This window comes from Hyposmocoma kahamanoa, unplaced genomic scaffold, assembly GCF_003589595.1.
Source record: "Hyposmocoma kahamanoa isolate Upper Pololo Valley unplaced genomic scaffold, ASM358959v1 232, whole genome shotgun sequence".
NCBI classification, from domain to species: Eukaryota; Metazoa; Arthropoda; class Insecta; order Lepidoptera; family Cosmopterigidae; genus Hyposmocoma; species Hyposmocoma kahamanoa.
Genome location: NW_020653750.1, coordinates 9,663,854 through 9,685,079, shown reverse-complemented (window position 1 = coordinate 9,685,079; position 21,226 = coordinate 9,663,854). Strand labels below are relative to the sequence as shown.

Here is a 21,226-nt window from a genome sequence, read left to right as displayed (position 1 = left end):
TTTAAGGCGGTATGTAGGGTCTTCGGTATGATACCAGTTGACGAAAATATAATGGGGACTATCTTAATGGTTTCTTGGTGCCACTTCTGTTTGATTTTGTCTGCTAAAGGTTTAATTTTTTCAATGTGTTTCTGTTTTAGGTTGTTTGTATTGGGAATGGCAATATCTATGATGATCTGTTGCTGAGGATAGTGCGGTCGGTGATGATTTCTCGATCCCAGTAGAGTTTTACTTTATTATTTTCCAGCACATTTTTCGGTTTGTATTTGTAGTAGGGTGTATGTGTTTCTGTCAGACTTTGTTTGAGTGCAAGTTGTTGGTGAATGTATTTGGCAACATTGTCATGGCGGTGTGTCCAATCTTTGTTGGCGAGTACGCTGCAACCTCCTGTTATATGATCTATAGATTCGGTGTATTGGTGGCACAATCGGCATTTGCCGGGGTTCTTTTGACTCTTTTAGGATACATATATTTGGAGTAATTGCGTGTTTTATTTACTTGGTTCTGTATAGCTACCAGGAATCCTTCTGTTTCACTAAATATGTTTCCTTTGGTAAGCCAAGTGGTTGATGCAGTTTGTTCTATGTGATCTTGTTCCAGTTGATGGGGATATTTGCCGTGAAGTGCTTTGTTCTTCCAGTTTTCTAACTTTTGTTCTTGTTTTAGAATTGTGGTTTTTGGGTCAAATTGGTTATTGTTCAATTGTAGAGGTGTTCCAGAGTGAAGTAAAAGTACTATTACTTTGTGTAGTGTGCTGTCGTTAGCTTTTCTGATGAAATATGTTCGCAGAGAAGATCGCAAGATTCGCAGATTGTCTATTTGGGTATAGTGTAGGTTTTTAATGTCCATGAATCCGCGACCACCTAATTTTCTTTTCAGTGTAAATCTTATTATTATCTTTATTTTTCTCAGCTTGTTAAGCATAGTTAATTATAACTAATGTAGCAGACAACTACAGTAATTCTGCCGCCGTTAGTAGAAAGGGTGACATTTATTTAAAAAAAAAATTGTATATTGCCGTCATCTGTAAAAAAAGCTGATCTTTCACTATTTTTATTTTTTACTAGGTGGATAAAGTATGAAGTTACCGCAAGAGAAAAGTATGTAAATATTTTTAATTTCATTTAACATTACTATTATTCGGTGTTGAGTTTTTATCATAAACGTCCTTTCAACTAACGGTGGCAGAATTGCCTGGTCTCAAGCTAGGGAATTCCCTGTACTATGAGTACCAGAGTAACGGAATTCACTCCGGGACACTTTCCAGAACACCCAGAATAAAACCAGTTTAGAAAGTTCATTTCCTATATTGGCCCTATCGGGATTCGAACTCGGAACCTCCTGATCCCCACAGTGAAAACCGTTGGACAACCGAGATCGTCAAAAAATTTTGCGGTGCACGAGTAAACCTCACTCAAGTTTTTGTTGTGCCGCCATGTAAGTATTCTTTATGTAATTTTTTTAATAAATAAAAAACATTCATTATTTGTTTCCAACAGCGAACTATTTAAATGAAATCTCAATTTAAAACACTCTTACGGCAAATAACAAATAGTTCGTGGAAAATTCTGCTGGAATTCGCTTAATTTAGCAATATTGTTTCATTTTGCAAAGGTAAACGAAAATACGCTATTCCAGTTATTTTTCAATAATATGACTTATTTACCAGTAAATATGGCACCATATATTATAAGTACCTGTACTCAATTACCACATAATTATACGTTTAAGCTGTAATTTATATTATTTAGCATTCTGTTTTCAACAATACTTCTAGTTGTATGTAATAATGATATATTCTCGTCGCCCTTACAAAATTTAAAACATTTATAAACAAAATGGGCAGTGTTGTATGTTTACAAAAGTAACTATGAAGCAGCAAAAGGTTAATTTTATAAAAACTTACGGTTTTTAACTAACTTCTTACTCACAAACAAATTACTTAACTTTGTGTGCTAATTATGAACAGCTACTAAGATCAATCTAATTATAATAGAATCAAAATTAGTTTGAGGAAAATTGTGAAGAACTCACAAAAAATATGGTTTTGGGTAATTTTCAAATATACCTTTTCGACGAATGGTTGATGTAAACGAGCGGATAGTATGAATGGAAGTTATTTTGATGAGCGAATGGTTGGGGTGAATGAGAACAGATTATGCGAGATGACAACTTTATTTTATTGAAATAAACTATTTAAAACAGTATTAAATAGTTTGGTTTCCTTCACACGATCGCAGATTTTGGGATTATTTGGGATCGCACATATTGGAAGATTATTTCTTCATGATTGTATTCTAGAATGTTCATCACTTCATACTTCACATTCATACTGAAGTATAGTGTCTTGAAACATTGCTTAACGATATTACATACTCGCATTGTTAAATAATAAAAATTGCCACCGAATGACGTAGAGAAAACCAATCTGAAAATTGATCTTTTACTATTATGCTTAAATATGCTTTTATACGCCTATAGCTTTTATTGTTGATTTTAAATTTTGGTACTTTTGCCCTCGAGACATAGAATGTTGGTATTAAACAAAAGAAAAGTATTGGTAAGTAAATTTTTTTTAAATATATCAAAATTATCCGAATCGAAAGAATCAGGAGCTGGAGGACATCGTGTCTGAGCCCAATATTATCTGAGAAATCAAGTTCGCTGGATTCCATTGGCTCGGACATCTCGAAAGGATACCAGCTCATAAGGCGGTAAAAATGGCTTACATGAGACGTCGTAGTGTTGACCGGTTGGTCGTCGAATACTGATCCAAATACTGATCGAGATACGAAGTGGAGAAAGGCCTCCGCGACCAGCACCCAGACAAGGGAAGAGGTCGCGCGAGACGGGGTGAGCTGACGCCAACTCGACTTGGATACGTAAGTATCAAAATTTTAAGTATACAGTTCGATAGTGCTTAAAAAACCTATATTAATAAACTGATTTCCGACATTTTAAATTTTGATTGAGTCTAAAGTTTTATCATTCAAGTGTATGCTAAGAAAACAACAGTGTCGTATGCAGGTAAATTAGAGTAAACTGTCCACAGATTCTGTTATTTTAGCACAATGTGATGTAAGACAATGTGTACATTACTCGAGTTCGTCGGCAGATTGCGGGTTGACATGCGGTCCACGTACATACATCAAAGCTGTGCTGTAAGCTGATTCAATCCGCCTTTGACATTGCACTACAAGTGTAATGTCAACTAGTACATAATACGCCATAGAACGAAAGCTCGTATACAAGTCAAACATTTACTTCGCTCCCATAAAGAAGGTAAACGTATTTGTAGTATGGGAGTTCATTCGTGTTATTTTTCTTCACCATTAGTGGTAAATAATCGAAAAGGGCCGACCTAGTTTGGAGAGAGAGCCCCGTAAACTTGTGTTTTAAGTTGCGCGTATCATGATCAAAACTTCGTTTATACACATTTTTATCTTCTTTCATTGCTACGCCATTCGTTACTAAAGCAGGTTTAGTAATAATCGAACTCGTCTCGGTGATTGTGTGTTCGATTTTCTGTAATAAAAGCTTATTGCATGACTATAACAGAAGCGAAGATGTTTTTTAAAGATTTGGTTACAATTAAATGAAGTTATGTGATAGCACTTAATTTGGATAATTAAAATGATTACCGGATTGAGAAGCCGGAAAAATTTTGTCAAATGTGTGATCCTCTGAGCATTGAGCCGGCTCAGGCGAGGTGCAAACTATGCCGCGAAAGAGTACCATCTACGTTTGTCCCGTCTTCTGAGAGTCTTCCTCCTGGACACGAATTGCCATTGCCGATCTGAACATCTTTGAATAAGCTTGAAACTCAGGTTGGTCGGACCAAGGACAATTTGTTTAGGTGGGGACCTTTGGATGGTTCTAAGTTGAACTGCTTGTGCGGTGCGACTCAAATGATGGCCCGATGGATGGATTTAAAGGCGGCTGCCAGTGACACGGTCAGCGTGGCTGAGTTCTGGGTCACAATAATATAATGTATGTCATCGATATGATAAGAAGACAACTATAACGCTAACGCGATGGTAATGCTTTTGATTTGCGCAAACTAAACTAACTTTTAGGCTGAGATTTATAAAGCAAACTTTGATTTCGGCTAGGTAAAGATGGCGAGTTAATCCAGTTTATCATATTTATAAAACGCACTTTAACTTAGTTTAAGGCGAGATATTTCAACACGAGACTAGATTTTGGTAGGTGAGATGTTCGCCTCTCGTGTCCCGCAATCCGCGCAATGAAAATTATATGAATAAACACGTGGAGAAAATTCGACACAGATCCGACGCCGACAAACACCCGATGAGGATGGGGGGCACATGGCGTGCGTTAAACGGCTGGAGAATTTTCAAAACTGTGAATTAATAAATATAAAGGCTAGAAACAGTTGAAAATCAAGCAAGCTCAAGAAAAATCTTCATATAAAAATGATGTGCAAAAGTTATATATTTATTCTTAAATAAATCGTTTCAAACTTTTATTTTAGCTTGTTTTCAGGATTTTATATGATCGGATAAAGTACATCCTGTCGTGTACCAAATAAGCACGTTCTTTAGACAATATCCTTAAGTGTGGCATATATTTTTTGTACGATGTTATTTAATAGCAAATACCTAAACAATTTGATCTAGTCAAACGGTTTTTCTCGCTTCTCCTCCAGCGCCTCGCTTTAATCGAGAAATTAAAATAAAACTTTGAAGTTCATTCATAATTTCAATCTTAGTACGCCATTTTTGCTTAGTCGAAGTCAAAGTTTGTTTTAGAACTCACATCCTAAGTTCAGTGCAACTGTACCGTTCGTTATCGGTAAAAAAAGGATAGAAGATTTAATTTTATTTAGAGTTGTTTGTTGTTGTGATTATTCATGAGATGGCAAAAGTTTCTATTTATTTTAAATTTCTTATCAACGGTGTTAATTTGGATACATTACTTTAAGATTAGGTAAAGGCCAGTGTATAAATATCACAGACCACATAAATACTGTAAATATAAAAGAAATGTGATGTCAAGTCAGCTGCAAAATTTGTATATACAATCCATTTTTTGCATTTCAATAACTTTGTGCTTTAAGATACGAGTTTGAGAAAGTAAGGCGACTAAATTCTACATTTTTTTATGATACACGTCCCATCACTATGGGACGAACAAGTCGTGCACCTGGTGGCAAGCGACATGCCTGTCCATAACAGTTGCTATATCGGTCAGAGCTTTAAATCGCAAAAATCTGAGGGGCACTGCCACTGCACTCATCACCGTGAGACATAAGTTGGAAAGTCGCATGTGCCTGTAATTTCACTAGCACCCTTACCTTTCAAAACAGAAACGCAGTAATGCTCACATTACTGCTTGGCGGTTGAAATAGATAAGAAGGCATACTTTCAAGGACGAAGTCTTACTCAAGGAGCTCTACTGCTACTAAGGGCTATTGTTTTTTCTGAACGTACAATTTGTTTAACGCCAATGTCATATAACACGAGGAATCCTGATGTTTTTGGAGTGAACTGGCTTTTAAATGTACGGCGCACAAAATAACAAAATAAACTAGGTGTGTATTGTACGCAGAAACGGAATTGAAAGTACGTTTGCACGGAAAATGAAAAAGATTCACGTTTTATCGCTTGCGTACATGCACGTCGCTGCGAACGAGTGACATATTGACACAAACTTTGAATTGAAGTTGAGCGGAAAGGGAAAACAAGAACTAACTGAACAAAAGTGTTTTATGGATGTTTTTTTTATTTTGGAATAAATAATGCATGCCAGTTTGTTATTTATTATATATATTTATTATTATTATTTTATAAAGTGTGTATAGAAATTTATATATATATATATAATGGCTACGGTTAATTTAATTCATCAAATTTATCATTATTTCACCATTAACATCGTTGTTGACGTCTGTTGTTTCATGTATAAAATCATGATGTTAAAAATTTACATTCAACTCTATGCCGTTTGCGATAAGAATGGATAAAGTCCCAAGTTTCAAACCTGATGTGTTCTTGATTGTACCAGCACAAAAGTGTTTTTCAAACTTGTTTAGATCGCCTTTTAACATTCTCGAAATCGTACGAGTCGAAATTAACCTTAAAAACTTGACTAAACGTGAATTTTATTTGTAATGTAGTATATTTTGAATAAATAATAACGAAGATGACATCGTACATGAAATCAAATACTGTCGTAACTTAAAATTGCGGAATGATACAATTTGAAAATATAAAATATCGAATAATGTAATTAATAACATAATAATAATAAAAGTCGCGGGTGCCATGGACACACGCATAGACAACCACAAATTACACTGAAACTCACGAGAGAAATTAATGTTGCCGATACAAATATTTCTCCCGACACGGGAATCAAACCCGGGACCTCTGCGTGGCAGTCCGACATGGTGACCGTTCGGCCACAGAGGCGTTGAAGATTACTTTTATTTATACATAATTATTTTTTCATAAATGAAAATATATACATTGTTACATTCAGTTTTTTTTCCGTGTCCTCTAAATTCCACATTGTTGAGTTACGAAAGATTTTTCCAAGCTCTGCCTCTGCAGCGAGCGCTGAGATGAGATTGCTAAGTTAATATTTAAAGTTTGATATTGTAATGGACCGCCATTGGTTTACTTGATAGATGACTGTCCGCAAACTTTGCAATAACAGACCATCGACATAACTTAGAGATTGATTGGATTTTGCGATAGTTACATAAGATGTGAGTATCCGATACGAGCAACAGAGGGCAGCGTTGTTAAGAGATCTGCAGATTAATCGAACATCTGTAGGTGACATAAATTTTATACTGGGCAACCTCCATACGAAACAGGTAAAAAGACTTACTATTTGTTGAATCGGTTCTTAAGCAGTGCTGCCTAGACAGCTAATAAAGACAGTAAGTTATAGTTTATATTATAAAGGAACTGACATATACGCGGTATAATTCTAAATAAAGAATTAAATATTCTCAGTATAGAGTACTAAAAAACCGACCTCAAAAGTTCGTTGAATTACATTTATTTGCCAAGTTTTATTGAAATCGGTTACTGGAAAGTGCACGAAACCGGATTCATCCCCTAGTTTGCCACTCTTAGAGGTGGAATATTTTCTTCAAATTTAAATGGGACCATTGCTGAGGTATCCCCTTTCCAACAAAAAATAATCATGAAAATCGGTTCATAAATGCCTATTCACAAATGCGTAACATAAATCCGAAAAAACCATACAGTCGAATTGAGAACCTCCTCCTTTTTTCGAAGTCGGTTAAAAAGAAAGATGTGGGTAATTGGTCACTTGAACAATAATAGTTTTCTAAAAAAATGCATTCAAGTATTTTTTTATTTATTCATTTAATTGGGGCCATATGATATCCATATATGTTAAGGACTAACATACGTACAATATAATATTATTACAATATCATAAACTAACTAATCTACACGAATTGCACATGTTGGTGACGTGTGGCGCAATCTGGTGTTAGGTAACCGGCCGCAGAAGCGCCGATATATAACACCCTTCGGCGAAAACTCCTTGTTTAAGAAGGTCGACAGAATGTTCCGTCGGCACTATCACCACAAACGAATTAAAATTCACGTTGTGGCGTGACTTCTGTCGCTCGACTCTCATGGTGTATTTGGCTTTTAGCCTGATGTACTCCATTATCTACTCACATTTCGTGATCTTAATGTAGTCGCGATTGGTACAACAAAGTCGTACTTGAGTTAATAGAACAAAAGTGTTATCAACCCCCTTAAATGATTCTGTGTTATATACAGGTCTCCTCTAAGATAAGGCTATAAGCCGCAATCTACCACGTAAGCCTAATGTAGCGATCCCATGTACGTAGGTTTCAAAAGGAAGCTTGCCTCCACAATTTACTTTACCACTCTTTATTTTCATGATCTGTCATATGTCGTGAAAAGAATGATTCAAAAGTAGTCTAAAAAACTGTTCCCAGAAGAAGAACTTTTGAAACATTTAGAATTTATTAACGATATTTGGTAATAATGAAGTTTCTTTTTTACTTCTCTAAATTACTTATTGGTTTGTAAATATTTTTTAATGGTAGTTACTTATGCATTTTCGTGTTTTATTTATTTTTTAATTAATAAACTAGTTTAGGCTGATGTCTCTGAAGTTAAAAGTAATAAAAAAATAATAATTGGAACTTTTACGTAGCAGTGGAGTTCCTTGTGAAAGAGTTCGTCTAGGGAAGTACCACCTTGTCTAGTTCTGCAGTCAAGCTGTAATGTGAGCATTACTGTGTTCCGGGTTTGAAAGATAAGGATGCTGGTGAAACTACAGGCATGTGTCATATCATCTTATATCTCACAGCGCAGTGGCAGTGCCCCTCAGATCTTTGTGATTTAAAGCTCTGAATAGCACTGTAACTGCTCTGGACAGGCGTGTCGCTTACCACCAAGTAAGTACACGTACGCACATAAACGTGTGCACGTGCCTGTGCGCACTTGTTCGTCACTTTGTACACTATACTATAAATTACATGTCTTTTACATGTAATTTGAATTAAAATTGTCATTCGGGATAGGCTAAGGCGTCTGAGCCATACAGCCAGAAATGAAATTTTTTGACAGATAATTACAAGAAACAGTAGTTTTAAGTTCGTTCATTCAATGCCAGCAACCTGTATTTCCCCGTTAACCTACTGATTTATGTCACGCACCTAGTGCTCGATTAATTTGTTCATGGCTACATATATAGTTATATGAATTAATGATATATTCTTTATTGCACATAAAAAACAACAGAGCAAAATAACGTACAATAGGCGGCCTTATTACTAAGTAGCAATTTCTTCCAGGCTACCTTAAGATTGGGAGAAATTTAACAGTTGGAATGGGGGTTCAACCAAAGAATACCTTGTAATGAACGTGGTTATAAATAAATACATTACTCATCTATAAAATAAATATATAAACAATAATATCAAATATATGTACATACATTCTTAGAATAATAACGCATAGAATGATAGTTTCATATCAAACGAACTGTCACAAGTGTGGCAAAAATCAAATTCATGTAGGCTAGTTTTAGTAGTAGGTTAATTTTCGGTTTTAGTGAATATTTATATAAAAATACTAGTTGAAACGCGTTACTTCCTTGTGGAATGTGATGTTAGTATCTATTTTATGTTTGTCTGACGTATTTTTACACTCATTTACCGCACATTTCGTCATTTTTAGCTAAAATTCTTGATCTGTTCGCGGTGCAAGTTGACCTTGAGCACTGACGGCCCGCCCGCTCGTGTAGGCCTATTGGGCGCGCTTCAATTTGCCTCACTTAGCGTGTGGGGACTAGATTTCTATGTGTTATTATTCTAAGCATACATTATTAGAATAAGTACACAAATAATAATAATATACTCGCATATATATAATAAGAATACTTAAATACTATCTTATATCTTTTGAGCTGTTTATGATTCATGTACTAAGGGATTGATGCGTGTGCGATACAGGCTTATGTGTACTTGATTTGTTATTCTAATTGCAAGTAATTTCGCAAGTAAATCCTAATAGGGTTTGCTTTTCGGTGAAGATCTCGTGTTGCAAAATTTTTGTTATTATGACCTTTTGTTAATATTGAAAGTCATGCAATATTCTAAATACGAAAAAATCTGCATGTAAAGGTATCGACGTATGGAAAAACTGTTTTCAAATTTTTATTGCATTTTTGTGTAGCAAATTTTCATTGATTCTCTGCGTTAACAAGAATAACGTTATTGAATCATTCAGTGTTCATTTTCGAGTGAGTGTGCGTACGCGTGTGCATATGCGTGTTCGTGTGTGTGCGAAGTTAAATTGTAATTCGATCGAACCACAGTCAAAGATGAGCAACCCATTATATAGCAGGTTTTTGCATTTAAATTACCAACAGAGTATATAGGAATGTTTGTTAATTTTATTGCATAAATATTTACCAAGAAATCAAAAAAACTCTATTTAAAGCTTGGTGTTAACATTTATGGACGGGTTGGCAGTATGTATCCTATGTTTAAGTTATGCTATATAGCTATGTTTAAGAAAAGTCCCGTGTGCCCGTAATTTCACCAAATGTCAGGCACATGGGACTTTTCAGTATATGTATGTCTCAGGTAGATGGGCGCAGAGGTAGTGCACCTGAGATCTTTGCGATTTAAAGCTCTCAGTGGTACTGCAACTGTTATGGACAGGCGTGTCGTTTACCATCAGGCGCACGACCTGTTCGTTTCGTTTTTAAGCAAGCGGGGTAGGGTTATAAATAAGCTGACCATGGTTTTTAGCACAACGTGAGCAATTATTAAGTATCTTAGGCTCAACTTACACTGGCGCAGAGTCGAAGCATCGCGTCGCATCCTGTTTTTCAACTACAACACTTGGCGACGTGTGTCGTCGCGCGACGACGCTCGCATTAGTGCGTGGGGACCACAGTGTGGTCGGCGTCTGACGTCTCACTACGCTCAAGGGAAGCAGACGTGTCGACGCCCGTTTCCGTATTTGCATAACACAAATTGCCTTGTACCTTAATAATGGAAAAATAGAGATGAATATACTACAGGCGAAAAACATGACGCGTCGCGACGCTTCGGCTCTGCGCCAGTGTAAGTTGAGCCTCAAAGTTTAAAACCTTACATTTTAGGTACAGTTCTACGCACGAATAGGAGTATGGTAAAAAGAAACTAACTTTTAGTGGCCGTACTGAGCATATTTCATGCATTTACGAGTAAATTTACTAGCACCCGTCCAGGGCTTGATGGAGTAAACTATTGAAAATTATACTAATGCATAATAAACAGTTATATTATAGTCACATTAGGTGCATGGCATAAGTATTTATTAATTTAATATTAATGTTTACTCCATATTCCATAACAATGTTATACTTACGAGCACTGTGAAAATATGTTACTTTAAAACGAACGAAGATCTGTAAAACAAATGAAATCCGATTCGTTTCGTAGGTTTAATAATAAAAAAACTGCACGGAAATAAATGAAATGGGTTGTCTCTAGACATCGTCGCAAATCGTCGCCATTTGTCTTTGTCTAACTGCAGAATCAGATATAGTGGAGCAACATGCGTCTTACCTTGCTTCTTGTGTGCCACGTGTATTAACAAAACCGAGATGTGGACATAGTGTAATACAGTAGAACAGTAATCTGAGTTATGTACATTTTGTATTGCATATGCTGATGATTGTAGCAGTAGAGGTCCTTGTGAAAAAGTTCGTCCAGGGAAGTACTGCCGTCTTACCTATTCTGCTGCTACGCGGTAATGTGAGCATTACTCAGTTTCGATTTTGAAGAGTAAGGGTACTGGTGATATTACAGGCACATGGGACTTGTCAACTTATATCTCAGGGTAACGGGCATATGTTGCCACTGGGCGGTGCTCCTCAGATCTTTGCGATTTAAAACTCTGAGCGGTACTGCAACTGTTAAGGCCAGGCATGTCGCTTACCACCAGGCGCACGACTTGCTCGTTCCGTCACTTGGTATCATACAGAAAGATAGAAACAATAAAACAAATAAAATTTTGTTGTTCAAGTACAAATTAATAGTCTTTTTTAAACGTATTAAGAAAAAGACGATATTGAATTAAATCGAAGTAATAACATTTCGTTACATACTAAACTTGCATGGAGTGACTTAAAAATATAATAGTATAAAGCAAAGGTTCCCAAAATTGTTGACTCACCGCACACTTAGGCAATATAAAAAAAAATTATAACACAAAAAATCACAAGAAAAAAAAAATGTGTTGTGCGGTTTATATAGATATAGATACTTGAGGTATTTTTTTCAAATGAGGCAGCATCTCTTGAATAGCATCAACGCCCCCCTAATTGCTTCCGAGGCCCCTAGAACTCTTCAGCACCCATTAGAGGACAGCAGGGACCACTTTGGGAAACTATGATATAAAGAGTATCTAATTAATAGTTATATAGGGAGAGTTATAACTATTTGTTTTATCTAGGACAGGCGTGTAGCTTACCACGACTTGTTCGTCCCGTCACTTGATATTATTAAAAAAGTTATCTCAGACCATAAGTACGTAGTAACTGCAAGATATTGTTGGATTGCAGTTTTAAACCAATTTGGGCGCAGTTAGCGCGAAGCGTGCTGTTATACCGGCACTATTACGATTGCCGATTACTAGCGCAGCTAGGACATGCGGACTGCATCTAAACTGTAAGTGGACTGTTATAGAAGTGTGAACTCGTGTCATAGCTCGTGTGAGCGACTAGACCTGACTCTATGGTTTGAAAGGGCATCTACTTAAGATGACTTACTTGACAAGTGCTCATTACTCTGTGGTATGTATACCAGAGTCGGGGGCGTGGCATAAACAAAGTAAGGCTTTATTATGTTACTGCGTAACCGCTACAAGATTAATGCGTGCGTAATGAATCAGCTCCCGTGACAAATCAGCGCGCGATAATGGATAAGGCTTTGTTCACTTACTCTAGCCTATCGAACACTATGTTCCGTATTCATGGTAATACCTTCCTGTGACATTTATGCTATAGTATTTGGTCTTTCCAACTAAATGATCTCCTCATGACAAGACATGAAAAAACTGTTTACTATGGTCTGTTCCGAAAGTTATTAGCCACTCTACGGACGTAGTTGTCTATGGCCTAATTTTATATGATTTTGTCAACTGTTCTAGGATTTTCTGATCTGAGGGTCATTGCCACCCTAAGACATAAGTTGACAAATTTGAAATAAATTCAAATAACAATAGTTTTGTCCCGCAAATCCTTGATTAATTGATCCTTGATATATACTTCAAGTGAAACCTATCATCACTAGAAATTGACGTTTCGAGAATCTGCCGACTCTCTGTCCCCTATTTCTTATTGGTTTTGTAAATTTAATCGAGGCCTGAAAAGAGGTTACCTATCAGTAGTCGGAAATGACATTTTCCAGAAATAACGTTTGATCGAAATTTCATAACCTCGAAAGTAATTTGTAGAGTCTACACCAGGGTGACCGTCGTCTGCAGAGATCGATGAAACATTATGTGAAGTAGTTAATAATAGTAATTAGATCACGGGCAGATTTATTTACCTTTCACGACAGCTTAAAGTCAGAAAAATCGCTTGGCGGTGGGTAGTGAATCAAAAGATGCGGTGAGAACGCATTGAGAACGTCGAAGGGCAAAAAACTTTCATCAATCCAATGCAGGTTTATGCTGGAAAAATTTAAAAATTTGATCAAGGTAGGTCCCAGAAAGTGTCCTATGTCTTGACTAGTGACGATATTTGAATTTATTGTTGTGACCCATACAACGCAGTGAATGTCGTATTGAGTACTTGAATCGATCGATTTGCTTACGAAAGTTGTTCGCGGGTGAAGTGTAAACATAGAAATATCTAATATTAAATATCACGATGTTTTACTGCCATGATATTAAATTTCTTTTTGTGTAATTATTCCACTAGTTTATAATATTTATAAACACAAAAATTCCTTCAATCCGGCTGGATTCGAACCAGTGCCTTCAGCATACCATGCTTAACGCTCTCCCAACTTAGTTACGGAACAAACCAGGCGATTTTTTCTATATGCTTGTTGCAGATCTTTGTTATTGGTTTTTAACATTGACTTACAATTATACAGGTATGGACGTCGGGTCCGCGCTAAAAAGTGTCCGCACTTGTAAGGCGCTAAAATCGTATACAGAGCGCCAAACTCCGCTTTAGTCTTCATTTGTTCTACTGACAGCGCGATACTGCGATGACATTACAATTTAAATTTCGAATAGGTTGACTTGGGACATTTTTTTCGTGGTTTTTGTATTAGACCCGTCGTCCATTTATTTGTAAGTCAATGGTTTTTAACGACTTTTTTGCTCGGTGTGCTGAAGGCGCTAGTTTGAATTCAGCTGTTTTTTTTTGTGTTCCATCGTTTTTTTTCCTTCCCGGTGTTCCAGTAGCAATAATTCCTATGTAAAATTAAAGCCCTATTAATAATCAGTGGTACAATGAAGTTTATTTGCTTCGAGTATTCGAACAATTTGGTGAGGTTTGTCCCGGGGCTGATATTTGCACATTATCCTGTGGATTATAGTTATTTAACAGATAAAATGGTTTTATAGTTGGCCTGTTGTTGAGCATGTGGCTAATTGACATATGATATATTTTGAATGCGTCGGTATTACAAAAAAAAATTCTTGATACATTTTCGACACCCATGATTGGCAGCGTCAATCCAAGATATAAGGTCCTACGAAAAAAAAAGCGCGGGAAACTTCGACCTGAACGACGCGATTTTTTATTATAAATTTTTAAAATTATATATTGTTCGTTAAATAACTTTCTTCAAACGGCTTTGCGATGGAGAAGCGTAAGAGGAAGAAGGGAAAAGACGGAGAAGAAGAAAGCCGACAAAACACAGATTCGGACAACGACTCCATATCCTCCACCAGTACCGCTGCAAATAAATACGAACCTTTCAGAGTACTGAACTATACACGTAGTTACCCTGAAAATGGGGGTAACTTCGAATATATAGTATTTTTTGAGTCCACAGATCCCGGAAAACCGATAGGCGACAGGGACATGATGGGTATGTCCACTTCCCTAAAAAGGTATAATAAGGGAGTTAAGCAATTGGTAAGAATTAACAAATATAAAATAGGAGTCATATTTGAGCGAGCTTCGTTTGCTAATGCTGCCCTCACAAACACCAAATATTTGGATTCATATAAAATGAAAGCGACAATTCCTGCAGGAGCCACAGAGGTGACAGGAGTCATCTCACACGTTCCAATCAATCTATCGAACCAAGAAATATATGACACCATCTCCAGTACAAAACACATAGTACAAATAAGACGTTTTATGAGACGAAATAAAGTTGACAATGATTTTCAGATTACTCCTACCCTAACCGTGTCCATTACCTTTTCCTGCCCAGTCCTGCCAGAATCCATAGACCTCAACAGTTGGCGTTTTGATGTAAAACCCTACATCCCACCAGTGAAGCAATGCCTACGGTGCCTCAGGTATGGTCACATTGGCAAATTTTGTAAGAACTCAGAAAGATGCTCAGTATGTGGAGGCAACCACAACTTCAAAACATGTACGATAGACACTAAAGACGCTACCTGCATACATTGTCAGGGTCGGCATATAGCTATATCGAAGGAGTGTCCAGTAAAAATACAAAAATTAAAACAAAACACAGATTTGTTTCAAAAGAGAGCATATTCCGCAGTAGTAAATGAAAAGTCATTTCCCTCCCTACATAGAAAAGTTTCACAAACTGATCAATTTATTTCCCTATTAAACTCAGAAAAAATTTTAGACATTTTATTAAATTCAATAGTTAAATTAATATCCCTCAATAAATTGAATCAAAAAGAAATCAATTCAAAATCCATCAAAGATATTCTCATAGAGACATTTAATGTAGAAAAACAAAATAACATATTACACTAATGGACAGTCTGAACATAGTTCAATGGAATGCTCAGAGCTTAATGTGCCATAGACATATTTTTTCACAATTTTTATATGAGAACAATATTCACATTGCAGTAATTTGTGAAACGTGGCTAAAACCACATCACAAAATAAGATTTAAAGAATATAACTTGGTTAGGTTAGATTCAGGCAACACTCATAATGGTGTAGCCATACTAATTCACAATAAATTAAATTACACTAGTATACAAACAAAATATGATGATTCACTTCAAAATATTGCTATTAGATTAAAATATTGTAATAAAGAATTATCTATAATAAGTCTATATAGTCCAGGTAATTGCACTCTTCAGTTTTCAAAGAAAAAGTTAAATAATCTCATCCGTAATATTCCGGAACCAATATTTCTAGCAGGTGACTTTAATGCCCACCACCTGCTTTGGGGATGTTCATCTATCGATGCTAGGGGTCGTGACATCTATGAAAGTTCAGATGAAAATGGTTTGGTCATACTTAATAATGGACATCCTACAACTGTTGGCTCACACATTTGGCAGCCCAATGCCTTGGATTTAACCATTGTTTCGCCTTCTTTGGCTCTTAATTCTGACTGGATAGTAACTGATGACCCACTTGGTAGCTTTCATTTACCTGTAATAACAAAATTATTAATTAATGACAATTCCCATGATTCTGTACCTAATTATCAAAACAATATACCTTTTCCTCATCATTTAAGTAGTAGAAACATTGATTTTAAAAAATATACAAAGGTGTTAGATAGTTTGATGTCAAACCATAACTTCGACCTTTCCAATCCATTAAAGTCATATTCAGAATTAACTGCCATTATTAATGTAGCTGCAGAACAATCTACTTTAATTCAACACAAGTGTGCACCTTCACATATATATCACTCCTTGACAAAACCTAAAAAACAAAGAATACCTTTAGCTTGGTGGAATCAAAACTGTGCAAATGCTGTAAAAGATGTCAAACAAGCATACTTAAATTTTAAAGCAGATCCAAGTGAAGTAAATTACTTGACTTTTAAACAAAAACAGGCACAAAGGAAACTGATTTTAAATAATGAGAGAAAATTGAGCTGGTATTCTCTAACTGAAACATTCAACAGAACAACTCCTTTATCATATATCTGGTCTATGATGAGAAAATTTAATAAGAAACCCAAAAGCACTAATGTCATAACCAACATAGACTTGATCAATAATTTTCTTAAAAAATATACACCAGACACCGTTGAGTCTCCATTGAATTTAATTGAACAGTCTGTACCAGCTTCTCACTCTGAATACTTAACAAACCAGTTTACACTAGGGGAGTTTAATGCAGCGATATCTTCACGGAGAGATACAGCTTGCGGACTTGACGGTATTCCATACAAGATGCTAAAGTATGCCAGTATAGATTCTAGAAAAGTAATACTGAATATTTATAATTCTCTATGGGCTACAGATTTAATACCAACACAGTGGAAAACAGATTGTCTCATCCCTGCACTTAAACCAGATAAGGATAAGGATAATTATGAATCATACAGGCCAATAACTTTGACATCTTGTATGGGGAAAATATTTGAACAACTTTTAAAACAGAGATTAGAATTCTATATAGAACATAATAATATATTACCCTCCAACCAGTTTGGTTTTAGAAAAGGTAGATCTGCTAGAGAGAGTATAACTCATCTTCAATTAGATATTTTTCATTCTTTTAAACAGCACAATACATTGTTCGCAATTTTTTTCGATATCATCGGTGCGTTTAATAATGTCAATCTTCACATACTGTCAAAAGAGTTAATGTTGCTAGGATTACCTAAAAAAATCGTACTATGGATTTTTAAGTTTTTGCATGGACGAGAAGTTTATGCCAAGGTAAAAAATTATCTGATTGGCCCCAGAGAGTCTTTTAAAGGTGTATGTCAAGGTGGGATATTAAGCCCTTTAGTGTTTCTGTTGTATATAAACAAGCTCAACTATGTTTTGGGTTCAGAAGTAAGCAACTTGCAATATGCTGATGATCTTGTGGTTTATTCCTCAGGCTCAGATTTACAATTGACTATAAACAAATTAAATCTTGCTTTAAGTAAATTAAATAATTATTTCAAATATTTAAACTTAGACATAAATGCTGATAAGACCAAAGTAGTTATTTTTAATGGAGTGGGCATTAAAAGAAAACATTACAAACTTTTTTATAATAATTTAGAGTTATCTTTTGCAGACTCCGTAAGATTTTTAGGTGTTACTTTTATGAAAAACATGTCCTGGAATAAATATGTCGAGCACATTACCGCACGAGCTTCAAAGGCATTAAATATTTTAAAATCATTATCATCAACCTATTGGGGTTCAGATCCCAAAATACTATTGAATTTGTATAAGTCTTTAGTACGCAGTCACTTCGAATATGGTTTCCTTTGTTACGCATCAAATGATAAGTTGGTCCAGAAATTGGATATTCTCCAGAACCACAGCTTAAGAACTATTACAGGTGCTTTCAGAACTACTCCAATTAATTCCTTGCAGGTGGAATGTAATGTTCCCCCTTTAATCCTGCGATTTAAATATCCAAAATTTAATTTTCTTCTCCATTTATGTTCGTTAGATCCAAATCTTCTTTTAAAAAAAATATATAATTTATATAATTCCTTTTCCTTCCGTGAACTATCTTCTGCCCCGTTTATTCTTCATGACTTTTCATACATAAATGAAATAAAACTGCGCAATAAACTATATACAAGTGAACAGAACTGGATTTGTTTTAATGGAAGCTACGAAAGCAAATATATTACCATCCCTATTCACATTGACCTAAACTTGAAAACCAAAGAAGAAATATATCAGAAAATTTCCACTTTTAAAGATTTGATACCAATTTACACGGATGGTTCAAAGTCGGCATTTACCTCTTCATTTGCTTTTTACGTACCACATTTAAAATTCGGTTACGGAGAGAAGCTAACAGAATGTTTTAGTATCTTTTCTGCGGAATCTCTGGCTATTCTTAAAGTTCTCCAGTTTATAAAACAAAGCAAACAAACTAACAGATGGCTTATTGTGACGGATAGTATGAGCGTCTTAAAGTCTCTACAAAGCACAACTATGAATAGCAAAGTTAATTTTATTATTTACGATATTAAGGAAACGTGGTTGCAACTACGTAATGACAACATTCACGTGGAATTTATGTGGACACCGGCGCATGTAGGTGTGAGAGGCAATGAAAGCGCAGATTTCCTTGCGAAAACTGCATGCAACTTCAATAGATGCCAGGACACTGATGAGGGTACCACTGTCTCATATGGTGTCCATTATACAGACCTAATATCCAAGATCAAGAAAGATATCCTCTCTGAATGGTTTACTCGTTGGAACGATATTAAAATACGTAAAGGTTCTTGGTACGCTTCAATTAATCAAGATATTGGGAAAAAACCTTGGTTTTCCAAATCACAACAATACAAAGGAAGAAAATTTTATACTCTTATATCTCGTTTACGATTTGGCCACTGTCGCATCAATGCTCATTTACATAGGATGAAAATAGCCCTGTCGCCTAAATGCACAGAATGCAACTTAGACTTTGATCAAACACTGGACCATATAATATTTGACTGCCCCAATTATAATATTCAGCGCTTAGCCTTAATTGATAAGCTAATATCTATTTACCAACCTTCGAGTCCGATCCCGCGCGGTACTCAAGAACTTCTCAAGAATCCTGAAACTTACAATCATATTTATAATTTCATTTGTTCTACAATAGAAGATCTTTAGAATGGATTTTGCATTAATCGGAATTGTCGATCACTGGACTTGACGAACACTCGGAGTTGAAATTTTAACCGGAATTGGAATTTTATACCCTGACTTGACCACCGAAGACGAGGCTTATCGCCTTTAAAATGTATAATGAAATGAAGACTTGGCGTATGCCTTTATTTTTCACCAAAAAAGAATAATGTACCAAGACTTGGCTGTATGGTGTAAAACCTTTGCCTTTTCCTTTATGGAAAGAAGAAGAAAAAAAAAAAAAATATAAGGTCCTACGATATAAGGGGCGATACGACATTGAATCCTTTATTTTGAGTCAAATGTTTTAGCTCTAGGGTATACAGTGAAGAAGTAAATTTAAAGTACACTAAAATTGCCGCTGTTTATCAGCTTTACGTGTTTTAACAATCATTACGCCAAATTCGAACTTACGATGTATTTGCCAAAAAACGTGCAATTTGTTTTAACGTTCCTCATCCCCTAAAAGGTGCAGTAAAAGGAACAGGCATTGTATTTCTTACAAAGGTAAGAGCCTATGCACATGGCGTATGTTATACATGCCGACGATGTGCAGATGACGCGTGTAAACGCAATTCAAACGCGATGCAGTCGCAGCGAGTAAGCCTTTGCATACGTTCACAAATTAGTGGCGCCGTAAACGCGCGTCATCTGTGCGTATACGCACCACAGATGCGTTTCTCGCGCGCGTTTGAATCGATACTGATTTGAATTTTTTACCGTCTTTTGGATTTGGACCGCCGTAGCGACATCTCTTGAAAATAGTTTAAACTAATTTATCTTTTATCGACTGAGAGACTATAATGATAAACTCTTTACATTGTCAGTTACGGGTTTAAAGCCCCTTCGGTGTTCTTCTTTCTCTACTTGACCCTAGTACAAATGTCGAGATACATAATTTAATGTATGTATACTTCGTTTCAATCCATTTTGAACAAAAAATTTAAACAAGTCACTGACCCGACCATAGACGGGTTGGTGATGTCCAATTGTAATGCCAACTACAAATAGATTAATTAATTGAATGAATCGATTTGTTTAGTTGAGTCATACTAGTGGTTTTCCCCACATAACCTATGTAAGCATATTTGTATAAATCTTAATTCTAAACGCTCTTTCAAATCCTTACACTTAGATACTCCTTCGATTGCAATTGAAATATTCGATCTACTAATCGATTACAAAAACTTAAATTGAATGAAACGAATGTTTTTTTCGTACAGCACTATGCAATCATAGACAAGTCATAGATGTATAGATGAAAGAAACCTCACTTTTGTACCACCATTTTTCAAATACAATTTTACGATGCTGTTCAAATAAATATTGTTGGAAAAAGGGACGAGATATTAAGTCGCAATCTTCGAAATATACGTGAAAGTGCTACCTAATCGATTTATTGAGTGATTGCCTTAGAATTTTAACTAAACAGGTTTATTTACTTTTTGTTGAAAATGGATTGGAACAGACTTTACAGTATGTTGAGATATCTGTACAACTATGCTCTTCGCGTGTTACTGTGACTGCCTGTTTGATGTAGTGGGAATGTTATTTGCCGACTTAAGGGTGTTTGACTTCTATATCACATTACGTGACACGACGAGCTCTTTGTGGGAGAGAATTCATCACAGTAGTAACGAACGCTGCGACATACAAGGCGTCTCACGGCTATGCCACACGGAGGGAAAATACCTTAAATACCGTAGATATAAAATTTTACCGAAAAAAGATTTTATTTTGATTTTATATAATAATAATTTATTCTCAGACAACATGATCCATAATATTTGTTAGTAAACGGAGTACTTAAGCTAGTGTTAGTGAGAACTTAAAAAAATGAAAACATAAATATAATTTTGTATAAAAGTGGGATTACATTCAATTCAATTCATTAAAAGAAAACTTGTAATTCTACTACACTGTAAAACACTTGTACATTTACTATACTGATG

At 35.6% G+C, this 21,226-nt stretch overlaps 2 long non-coding RNA genes across 2 annotated transcripts; both read right to left on the bottom strand.

Annotated features, from left to right (window-relative positions):
• Nucleotides 1–15,426: 15,426 nt before the first annotated feature.
• On the bottom strand, nt 15,427–17,056 carry LOC113228513. Its single transcript, XR_003310315.1, has 3 exons — nt 16,464–17,056; nt 16,177–16,386; nt 15,427–16,107 (listed from the first exon to the last, which is right to left on the bottom strand). It is a non-coding gene; the product is annotated as an uncharacterized LOC113228513 (long non-coding RNA).
• Nucleotides 17,057–17,224: 168 nt separating this feature from the next.
• On the bottom strand, nt 17,225–19,375 carry LOC113228514. Its single transcript, XR_003310316.1, has 3 exons — nt 19,348–19,375; nt 19,159–19,209; nt 17,225–17,295 (listed from the first exon to the last, which is right to left on the bottom strand). It is a non-coding gene; the product is annotated as an uncharacterized LOC113228514 (long non-coding RNA).
• Nucleotides 19,376–21,226: the final 1,851 nt, after the last annotated feature.